The sequence below is a fragment of the Rhipicephalus sanguineus genome, chromosome 2 (assembly GCF_013339695.2).
Source record: "Rhipicephalus sanguineus isolate Rsan-2018 chromosome 2, BIME_Rsan_1.4, whole genome shotgun sequence".
In the NCBI taxonomy this organism is placed as follows: Eukaryota; Metazoa; Arthropoda; class Arachnida; order Ixodida; family Ixodidae; genus Rhipicephalus; species Rhipicephalus sanguineus.
Window position 1 is genome coordinate 143760278 of NC_051177.1, and position 11230 is coordinate 143771507.

At 48.2% G+C, this 11230-nt stretch overlaps 1 protein-coding gene across 1 annotated transcript in view; it reads right to left on the reverse strand.

Annotated features, from left to right (window-relative positions):
- LOC119383751 (E3 ubiquitin-protein ligase RNF19A) overlaps positions 1–11168 on the reverse strand; it is a 149415-nt gene extending 138247 nt beyond the window's left edge. Inside the window, exon 1 of the mRNA XM_037652052.2 lies at positions 10994–11168. The gene's annotated coding sequence lies outside the window, so the exon portion shown is untranslated. The remainder of the gene's footprint in view (positions 1–10993) is intronic.
- Between the last annotated feature and the right edge of the window lie 62 nt (positions 11169–11230).

Here is an 11230-nt window from a genome sequence, read left to right on the forward strand (position 1 = left end):
TTATTTAAAGGGACCGACAACTGTCCAGAATATGAAATGAGTTGACTCCACTGATGTAAAGGTTGTCCGTTGCACTGACTCAAACCAACCCTGTTTGTTTTCGTGAGAGATGGATTTATATTTTTATTTCTTAATTGAAAGTCGCGAAAAATGACCTGTGGCGCCTCTGGCGGCAAGAACATGAATGATCCGATGAAGGCGGCCACGTGACCGGTGATTGCTGTACGCGGTCGACGATTTTTTTGTTAGTATTGAAATATTGTTCGTTTCTTTATATTAAAAGGTATTACTCCGTAATAGTGTACATATAGGTCTGCGTTAGTAGTATGCATTAAAGTGGCGCTGCCATCGCGCGACGTAACGATCCCATGCTCATCAGCGCGTCTTGAGCAACATTTCAGCGTGCTCATGCAACCGTGCACGCAGTTCTCAGGTCGCTAAGATTTTGGAGCGACATAGTTTTGCTACCTACACTTCGTCTCAGAAATACGTTTTCGATTACTTGGCTTGGCTAGTGTATCGAGAGAGTAACGACGCCGGGACAAGCCATCCATGACACAGGCGCAGGCAACCTTGGGCGCAGGCGCACACAACGCTGTACAAATACCGGGAAGGTATATAAAGCCACAAATCTCATTGTAACGGCTTGCTATTTTCAAAAATGGTTGGAAAGTTCAAAATAAAGGTAGTAGAGCATAGTTACAGTAACTCCTGCGAAATGAGAACAACGACAGCTTTCACAAGCGCTAGCGGCATCGCTATCAATTCTCAGCGTTGCTGGAGCAAGCCTCCATGCGTGTTTGGAGCCTTTCAGATCGAAAAATACTGCTTATAAAATGACTACGTGCTTTTCGGATAAACCACTGCAGCTAGAAACACTACGAAGGGTGAGCTTCCTGTCGCGCCGTAAAAAACTGGGTCGAGAAAAATCAGTTGTCGGTCCCTTTAAAGTGCACCTAAACCTAATCGGGTGTCAGCAGAGTGCCTTAATCCAGCTCGAGGGATCAGAGGGGCGCCCGATAATTAAAATAAGATGCACAAGAGAGTAAAGACTGCGTTCAAGCAAACGCAAGATTTTTTTCTCTCTTTCTCTCTCTTTGTTCGATGGCGTTTCTTTGAGTGTCTAAGTAAGATACTCAACGCCAGTTCGGAGCAGGCAAAATACGGCCTTGGTTTATTGAGCGCTAGTACTGAACAGTGTTAAGGAAATGAGTGTTACAATTAAGAGTAAAGGTTATGCTCGACGACAACTGCCAGCATTTATTGAATCGCGACCAGCCTACGGATTAGCGCATCGATACGGATGGTACACACACATGTTTTTCGTACAGAACGTTACTCGCTCTATACACCTACATCGACAAGAAATATGCATGTCCTAAAATCAATCGGCGAATCGGTAATTATCCGGGACATCTCACGGGCACTGGACGAACGCGCGCAAGGAATCCAAGATGGGGGGGCAACGCGCAAGCAGCGCGTGACAGCACAGCGGACAGAGTTTGTGAAATGACGACGAAACACGCAAGCACGCGTGTAATCACCGAGGAAACTACTTTAATGGTGGGAACTGATGCCGTCGGAGTAGCGTTGATGACGAGCGTAATGACACGCTCAAGGACGCCGTCATCGAATTGCAACAACCGCCGTGGTTTGGTTGCACCATTGTGCGGTCACGTCACACGAGCTAGACGAGGAAGGAAAGCGTATAGCATGACTATCGGAAAGTGTGTGTTTTTTTTTTTTTTTGCGAGAGTGCATTCGCACAGAAGGTTACGCATTCTTGACCTATAATTCTTGCTCGAGCGTGTAAACGCGATGTCGACACGCCACGCCAACACGGTATACAAACTAACGATGATGTTGCGTCAACGCCGAGAAACATCGTTTCCAATTTGTTTTACTACTGAATGTTTACAATCTGCGGTCCATCAGTCAAAAATTGAACTGCCGAGTTTTACGCGCCTAAACGCATCAAAAGTTCGGTAGACCATGTAATGCTTGCAGGGTAGATAACCGCTTATACATATTAGAGTGACGGAACGAGTGTCAAGGGGAAACGAAGCGCAGTCTAGGATGGCAGAGAACTGTGGTGTGGTGTGGTGAACACCGTAGATTCTACAGGTATCTCTAGCTATCCTAATTAAGAAAACTTCTACATTAAATCTCCTCATGTAGCGTAACCTTGGAATCAGTTTTGCAAGGGTTGTAAATCGCTATCGCTTGGAATGCCCTTCCTCCTTGAAGTGGACGCCGATATCTCTAATATACATACGCGCATGCATAAGTCCCATTCCGCTCCCATGCGGCAACCACTGGGAGTCGAACCCGTAACCTCGACCGTCCTCAGCAGCACAACTCCGTATAGACATATGAGCCACCACGGGGAGCCGGTGCGGCGACTTTCGTCGAATCGACACGACGTTTCGAGATCTTTCCGCTTAACATCACCTAACATGTCGAATCAAAGCGACGTGTGATTATTTGCTAACAATAATTTGTGGGGATTTATGTGCCGAACCCATACGATAATGAGACGCACCTTAATGGAGGGCTCCGGAAATTTCGACCACCCGAGTGTTCCCTGCCGTGCGCTGACATGGCACAGTACGCGAGCCTCCAGCATTTCAAGTGCGACCGCCGCGGCCGGGATCGAACCCGCGACCTTCGGGACAGCAGCCGAGCCATGCACTGAGCTTTCTAATGCCGGGTTCTACAATGTCGACTCAGAGTCATGACGAAATATATATGCAGATAGGCGTTCAATGAAAACTAATATGACATATGGGATTCACAAAAAGCCTTCGGCAAACTGTCGCGCCTCATTTAATATGCGCGAGATTAACCGCGCCGCGCGTTTGCGAAACGCGTATACACACACAGCGCAATACACGCGCACTTTTAAATTACGCACGCAACGCACAGAAACGCCGCGCAACGCGCAAGTATACATACATAATGTGTGTACACTGTGCACGCGTGAAGAGTTGCCTCACACTGCTGCATGCCCCGCCATGGAGCGCTGCTGTTGCCACACCACTAAACGTCAAGATCAGAGAAGGCCACCTTTCTTTATTATTATTTTTTTTTGCGTCAATCGAACGCGCCCTGGATTCATAGCGCCCCTTCGCGATGCACACACCGAGCCTGTTCGATTTATCTCGCGGGCCTGAAGCTTTGGCAACCCTTCGACTTGGCAGCTGAGCTGAGCTCTAAGAAAACACCCTCGCCTTCTAAAGCTAGACACGCATTAACTATAGAGAGAGATTTTATAAGTTCGTAGACTGAACGGTGAAGTTATACGCTCCGAGAATGCCGAAAGAGGCAACCTTATACCAAATATACAAGGTTTGACAAGCAATGAAAAAAAAAAGACGTAGAAGTGACAGAGACGGTTGGCGACGCTCATCTTGGAAGCCTCCGCGCCATCAGCTGCGTTCACCGCGCGGTGAAGTCACAAACAGACAATTTGATCGGGCTAGTTGGTAACGATGCACGATTCTATACATGCTGCGCGAAGCTTTACTAAGGGTAGATACAAAGAGGACGAACCACAAGCGCTAGTGGCTTGACCTCTTTACACCTGTCCTTAGTAAAGTTTCGCGCTGCCTACAATGATGGACGTCACAAAATTTGACAGCGTGTGCTCAACGAGTGAAGAAAATTTTTTTAAACTCAGATAGGCTGTATTTTAAGGGATACAGAGAGTTAACACAGAAAGTTCGGATAACTTATTTTTGTCCCATTCGCTGCGGTGACTGCGTGGCTGGCTCGAGTGTCTGGTCATGCTCCGGGAACCGAAGCCGTGGGTTCGATTCCAAAATAGGCGTTCGCGGCGTCCCGAAGGAGTGGACAAAAATGCAACAGCTCTAGTGTGCCGCGTGCCTTAATTGGTACATGTTAAAGGGAAGAGGGAAACGATTCACATTTATATGCACTTGGCAATTAAGGCAGAAAAAGACGCTTGGTATGCTGCGGAAAACGGAGAAAAATAAGTTTTTGCACGTGGCGACGCCACCCTGAAGTTCCCGCACTAACTCGCCGTGTGTGACGTCACAGATTTTGACGGAAATGATTCGCGTCGCGTTCTAAGGGATGAGAATAACGCAGCAAGCTTCAGAAAATTCTACTGACCCACTGCGGTGAAAACACGAAAAAAAGGAAAGAAAAGAAAAACAAATCCGTGACGTCACACGGGCATTCATACGCCGAGATTATCGCCGCGAAATAATAAAAAAAAAAGTTCAAGTCGCCTCTATTTTTACTTCCCAATATTGAACTCACGACGGCAAAGAAAACAGAGATTTGCAGAATAATTTATAAGTATAAACTGATTTAATGAATTCCACGCATCCCTCCTCCCTCATATCCCCGGTAAACCACAATCCACGCATCCCACACAAACCAGACAATGCGTACGCACGTATATACAATGCAGACGCAGCGCAAATGATAATAGGTTGAAATAAGCAGAACAATATGGCGATCGACCGCTGACCTGAAGGTCGCGGGATCGAATCCCCGGCCACGGCGGCCGCATTTGATGGAGGCAGAATGCTAGAGGCCCGTGCACTCAGGTTTAGGTGCACGCTAAGGAACACCAGACGGTCAAAATTTCCGGAGCCCTCGACTGTGGCGACCCTCATATTCTTATCATGGTGTGGGTTGGAACGTAAAACCCAGTTATTTATTATTACGCGGCGCAACACCTGACACCCCACCCCCACCAACAGTCGTCACGCCGCATGACGAACGAGTTTGCAGTGAGCGCGATCAGAAGAAAAAATGAAAATAAATAAAACTTCCGCACGCATGCATGCGCGCAAACCATGCGCGCATTCTGCCGCACCGAAACGAACCAATCGCCGCTCCGTCGCACATCACGTGCGGCACAAAACAAAGAACGGACACGAAATGGAACCGAAACTAACCGCGTCTGGTCAGTTGTGCAACGTCGTAATCGCGACAACCACAACGCAACTCTTCGCAGACATTGCATATACCAAGTGCAGCGAGCGTCCCAAGCGTGCGACAGTGGAAGAATCGCGTCGCACACAGTGATGTTCAATACACAAAGAAACGAACAATAAATTCGGGGGTTTTACGTGTTAAGAGGGCGATACCGCTAGTACGAAGCACGTAGTATTGAGCACGTGTACTGAACACTCAAACTTCTTTAACGTGCACTTATATAAGTAAATAATAATAATATCTGAGGTTTAACGTCCCAAAACCACCATATGATTATGAGAGACGCCGTAGTGGAGGGCTCCGGAATATATAAGTAAACAAGCTTGTTCTTTTGTTGTTGTTGTTTTCACATCTTTACGCTATAAGTGCTGCGGGGATCGAACCCTCGACGTCGAGCTCAGCCTAGCCATGCACCGGGCTAGCGTGGCGGTTAAGTTCAGTACTGTGTACGTAAAATGCATTGGCAACATTATCTTGCCTTTATCTTTTCTGGTGTATGCGACAACATACCTTAACTAAACAACTCTGGCTAAAAAATATTGCCCAGAAATGGCTAAATCATGGTAAATGTAGGCGATCCGCTGTTATAAGAGCAACATTGCATCCGTTCAATACCGATCCAATCACCCTCACGCATATGCACAGACAACGACCGGACTTGTCTGCATTTTTTAGATGAAAATTAACAGTCACAAGGGACAGGCCTAGCCAAATAGCTGTAAGTAAATATGAGTGGTCATGCTTTTTTAAATGGAGTGTACAGTGGCCTAAAAGGTCGGCATCAAGCGCAAATAACATTTGGATCAATCTTGATTTTCTTTTTTAGTGTCTCGTTAAACACGCCAGAACAGGAAACTCCTGTGAGCATGTGCACTAGGCGAACGACCGACGGCCAGCAACGTATGTTAGCGACTTCGCGCTGACAATTCCAGGCAAGTACAGTCGAACTCGAATAACGCATCCGGACAGAAGAACGCTGTGTCCCTGTCCCTACCGGGCGGCATTTTTCAAGTCAACGAGGTAACATTTGCTGTCGCATTGAGCGAGTCAGACTATTTCTTGTGTTTTCGCTAACTATACATGATTACATATTACACTATTAATATTGCATAATTAATTACGTAACAGCCAAACGCGCTGGCGAGACCAGCTGCCGGCGCGTTCTGTTATGTCTCGCAGGGCTCCCTTTCAGGCTTCGTGAAATGCGATTCTCTAGCACGTAAAGAGGAACATTAATGCCGGGTGTGGTGCTTATGAGGACGGTATACGCTCTAAGTACATCCTCTGAGAAGAATTGATCACTAATTATGTAATCAGGCCAAATACAAAAAAAGAAAGATTGAATTGCTCCAAGCAACGGTACACATCAGTCTGGTTCTATCTATAGGTATACATAGCAGTTGCGTATTTTAAAACCATGGCACAAGTTACGTGGAACATCCCGTATAACGAAACCATCGCGAAAGCGCTGTTGTGTGCGTGTTACGAGCCTTTTCGTACGGGTCTCCGGCTCGTGACTTGTAAACGCACTCGCGGATTAACAACGCGCCTGAACAGCCACTCCGGCGGTTATGTACGAGTACGGTTAAACCTCCACGTAACGAAGTCGGTAAAAATGGGCAACTTACTTCGTTATATCGAAACTTCGTTAAATTGAAATTCGACCTTGCAAGCAAAGCACAGTCACCGAAAGCTGATATATATATATTTTTTTTTGCACAAGAAGTGCCGGGAGGATGTTTGAATAAATACGGCAGTATAAAATAATAAATTCAATAATGCGACCAAAAAAATTCTTGAACCTGAGATCCGGCGACCGCGACTTGATGCTGCGCCGGCTTGAAAGAATGAACCTTCAAGCGGCCGAACGTCACGCGTGAACCAAAAATGCAGGTCCAACGCACTGTGGTAATACAGTATAAGCGTTCGCAAAAGCCGTGCAAATCAAACACGCGACCGCTGGCCCCAGCATAAGTTTCAATTTATCGCGTCGCTGATCCTCTGAGGCAGCAATTAAACTGCGTTATGATGAAATCACGGATAACCCACTTCGTTATATTGAGGTTCAAATTACATTGTGTTCTATGGACGTGGAATTATGAAAGCTAAAATTTACCTCGTTATATCAGGAATTTCGTTATGGTGAAGTTCGTTACATCGACTTTTAACTGTATATCCAGTTATACATCGAACTGAACGCGTGAACATGTTCGTTATAAGCGGTCGCGCCCGTAACGACTCGAGAAATGCGTGCTGCTTATGGGTCAGTGCACGGTACAGTGTGCTCGGCTTAACAACGGCATATACAGACACTGCAGCTGCGGCGCGCGAAATTGTGTATCTCCACCAAAATACGCCTGCCTGTCGTCGAAAAGAGCTGCGTGAACGCAGGTGGTCGTAGTAGTATAGTAAGACTTTATTTCGGGTGAGTTTCAGTAACCGCGGGTTGTTTTCACACCGTCACCGTTTGGAGCGACCACATGACACCGACGCTACGCGCCGGAAAACAAAAGGGCGCAGTTGGCGCAGTCCACTACTACGGCATAGCCGACCGAGAGGAGGAGGACGGGGCGGCGGCGACGCTTATCGAGACGGGGTCTCGCACGCGCTCGACCGACGGCATCTCCGGCAGGGGAGGCGGCGTCTAGCCAACAGCCAGCGTCCACGATGAACACAAACACGGGCGAGACAAAAGGCGACGATAAAAACTCGCCAAAACGGCCGGCTACGTCTTTATCAACCGGACGGAAACAACCGCTTTCCGCGTGACTCGTGCGTGTTGGACAGTACGCACATCATATTTCAACCGGAGACGACGAGGGTGGCTATGCGGACTTGTTGGTAATGCGACCAAAGGGGCCAGTTGGTTCATGCTGGCTGGGCGCATCTTACGGTAGGGTAACACTAGAACGAACGCAGTTTAACAGAACGAGCGCTAACGAACTAAATTTGTTGTTCACGCGCGAAGTCGACATAAATAAAATTGCATTATCTCTCTCCACGCGCTTCTAGAATTTTGTGTCCACTACGCACGAACAATGATAAACCAATTGAGTTGGTAATAATTAGCCAGGTTTTTTTTTTTTAAGCGTCAAAACCAAGATACGATTACGAGGCACGCCGTAGTGGAGGGCTCCGGAGATTTAGACCATTTGGTGTTCTTTAACGTGCACCTAAATCTAAGTAAACGGGCCTCTGGCATTTCGCCTCCATCGAAACGCGACTGCCGCCGCGGCAGGGATCGAACCCGCTGTTGTCCCTGTCTTTAGGCTGCGCTGTCATCAAGAAGAATCTAACGCAGAGTTTGGCACATCATTAAGATTGGGAAGGCACGGCATCACAGTCATCGTCCTTCAAAGGCTATTGCTGACGGGACGAAAACACGGTTCTGCAAAACGTTGAGTTCACAGCGCGTCTGCTCATTTTTTTTTTCTCTAACGATGCGACGAAGGTACCATGTTTCGCCGATGAGGTAAAATAGTTGAGATAGCAAGAATGTACTACGCATTCGACACGTAATATATACAGTAGACTCTCGATAATTCAAACTTTCGGTTAATTCAAACAAATCTTAAGTTTTTGGTTGGCCCACTATGTTTTCAATGTATTTTAAAGCTGCTTAATTCAAACTGCCTCACTGCACAAATTTGGTTAATTCAAACTTTTCGTTGCTTGTCCATGTCTGGAAATATCTGCTGCCTTTGTTGTTTCTAGCTGAACATTCACGTTTTTCTGTTACTAACAGGTGCAAATAAAGCTGATTGCCTGCCTACAAAACGGCCAAACTAGCCGAACCTTGCGCACCAATAATCTCGTGCTGACCGAGGGAAAAAAAAACTGTACGGTCTGGCCTTGATCTATCGCATGCCAAACGTTTCTTAAAGTCACTTTCTCTGCAGTATGCCATGCGAAAAAGCGTCCTAAGAATTAGAAGGGGCTAGCAGCTGTCGTGGGACGCAACACATTTCGTCCCTTAATTACACACCCGTGCCTGCCTTGCATAATAACAAGTACCAGTATTATCGCTGATGTCTAAAAATTTTACTGGCAATCATGCAGAGCAGTCTATGATGTTGAGAAACAATAAACACCGCGGTGTTAGTTGGTGTGCTGCCCTGAGTCATATTTATGAGAACTTGTGATAATTCAAACTTATGATAATTCAAATAAAATCCTGAGGTCCCCTTAAGTTTGAATTACGAGAGTCTGTTGTATATATATGAGAACACTCTCTGTGTACATAGCGCAAACAGACGACAAATCACGTCGATCGGCTTCGATGTTTACCATTCCCCCCAACTCTCTCGAGGCTTTCTCGAGTACCAACGGCATTCCAGGCGGCAAGCCTTGAAAATAAAGGAAAAACAACTGCGCGCACGCAACGTGTCCGGAGGAGAAGACGTCGCCTCTAAACGAGGCGCTCCTCCGAAGCCAAACAAGAAGCGCATCGGGGCGAGGTCGTACGCCTGGCGGGTCAGCGGAGCGAGCGCTACTGGCGCGATCGCGTGAGCGACGCCGCCAGCGCGCACCTGCAACTCCGCGTCGAATACGTAAAGAAAAAAAAAAAGAAAACGCAGCAGGGTTCGCACAAAGCGAGTAGCAGTAAGATTCATTCGAACGCTCGCAAGCACCAATCATCGCTCAACGCCAGACAACAGGCTTCTGTTTTTCAATGGGCACAGAGAGCGCCGAGAAAAACGCAGATATGAAACTCGCAAAATGATGCAACGGTGCGAAAATTGACTGCGCTCCCTTTTAAAAGTAGTGAGGACGAAAACTTCGCACGCAGGAAGCCACAAGAAAAATACGCCTAACAGAGGCGAACAAAAACAGGCTCGATATTTAAAAAAAAAAAAAATGGGGCAGCGCTCACGTTTTTGGGGGAGAAGACCAGCAGAGGACGAGTCTGGCGTTGTTGCCCGATGCTACCAGGACTCGCGACCTGCCGAGCGAGCGAACGCAGTCCACCACGAGCGAACGCACAGGCGACGGTGCTTGGCGTGTCAAAGCGCGCTGCCGCAAGCGCCAATTACGATTAGAGACGGCCACGCGCACACCTGATCCATCTCTCCGTGGAATCTCCGATCGTTATCGTGGCGCGATTGCCGGCGAAACGTTGGCCACGGATGAGAAAACAAACGCGACGTCGCCGAGCCGTGAATCACCACTGCGCGATCACAGCGCAAGAGTGCGTGAGGCGCTGAGCAGACGCTGCTGCCGCGAGCGACGAGCGCGCAGCTCGCGGCGCACGCGCGTCACAGAGCGTAAATAAAAACACAAAATGGGGGGAGGGGCCCTGGCCTCTATTTTGCGTTTCGCGCCGCCGTCGTCGTTTTGCCTTGCGCAACGCGTAAAAGTCGGGCACGGTTGTGTCCCAACGGTGCAAGTTTTCTTTTTTCTTTCGATGCACTCGAAGGATCGGGGGATGTGGAGCAGCGCGCGTTCTTGAAGGACGCAGATTCTAGACAGCGAGAAACCTACACGCACGCACGGGGGAACGAGCTAAACTTTTTGAACTCCACAAGTGACGCCTTAGCTAGAGGAGGCGCTGGCTAGGGAACAAAAAGGGAATCTGCGACAGTCTCGGGAAGTAGTGAGGGTGATGTTCCCTTAGGACTACACGACACAAAAGTGCGCATGATACTTGTACCGAACGCCCTCAGAGTCCGAAACCGACTCGACTTCGCACATGCGCCCCCGGGGTCCTAAACCTAAACTTAGGGCTACAATTTTTGTGTAAACTCGTTCGGAGACTTTGCGTAACCGCTACGAGGGACCGCTGCGAGCGAGCGAGGGAATCGCCCAGTTCCTTTCCATTCGAAGTTCACAAAACGCTTTTGCGCACTGGAGTCGCAAATGAAGCTCGCAGCGGCGACGTTGACGCGTAGAACAAGAGAAACGAACAGCCGCGCTTACTAAGTCAGCACAAACAACAGACCGCCGCCGCAACTCACCCGTGGTTCACAAAAGCGGGAGAGAAAAAAAAACTGCGCCGTCCGCTGGGCAGAGGCGTCTCACTCACCGAATCTTAGACGAAGGTTTCAAGTCCCACATGGATGCGATGCAGCGGGTAATTTGGAACGTCCGCACGAGTCATCCTCGGAGCCACAAGCACTGAAAAATTTTGCACTGGCCGTCGCACACACACGTTCGCTCACACAAGACAGGACACCATCTTGAAAAATCAGGCCGCGGCGATGCAGGAAGTTACGCAATGCCGGAAGTTCGTCGACGGAAGTAGTGACGGCAGAGCGGAAGT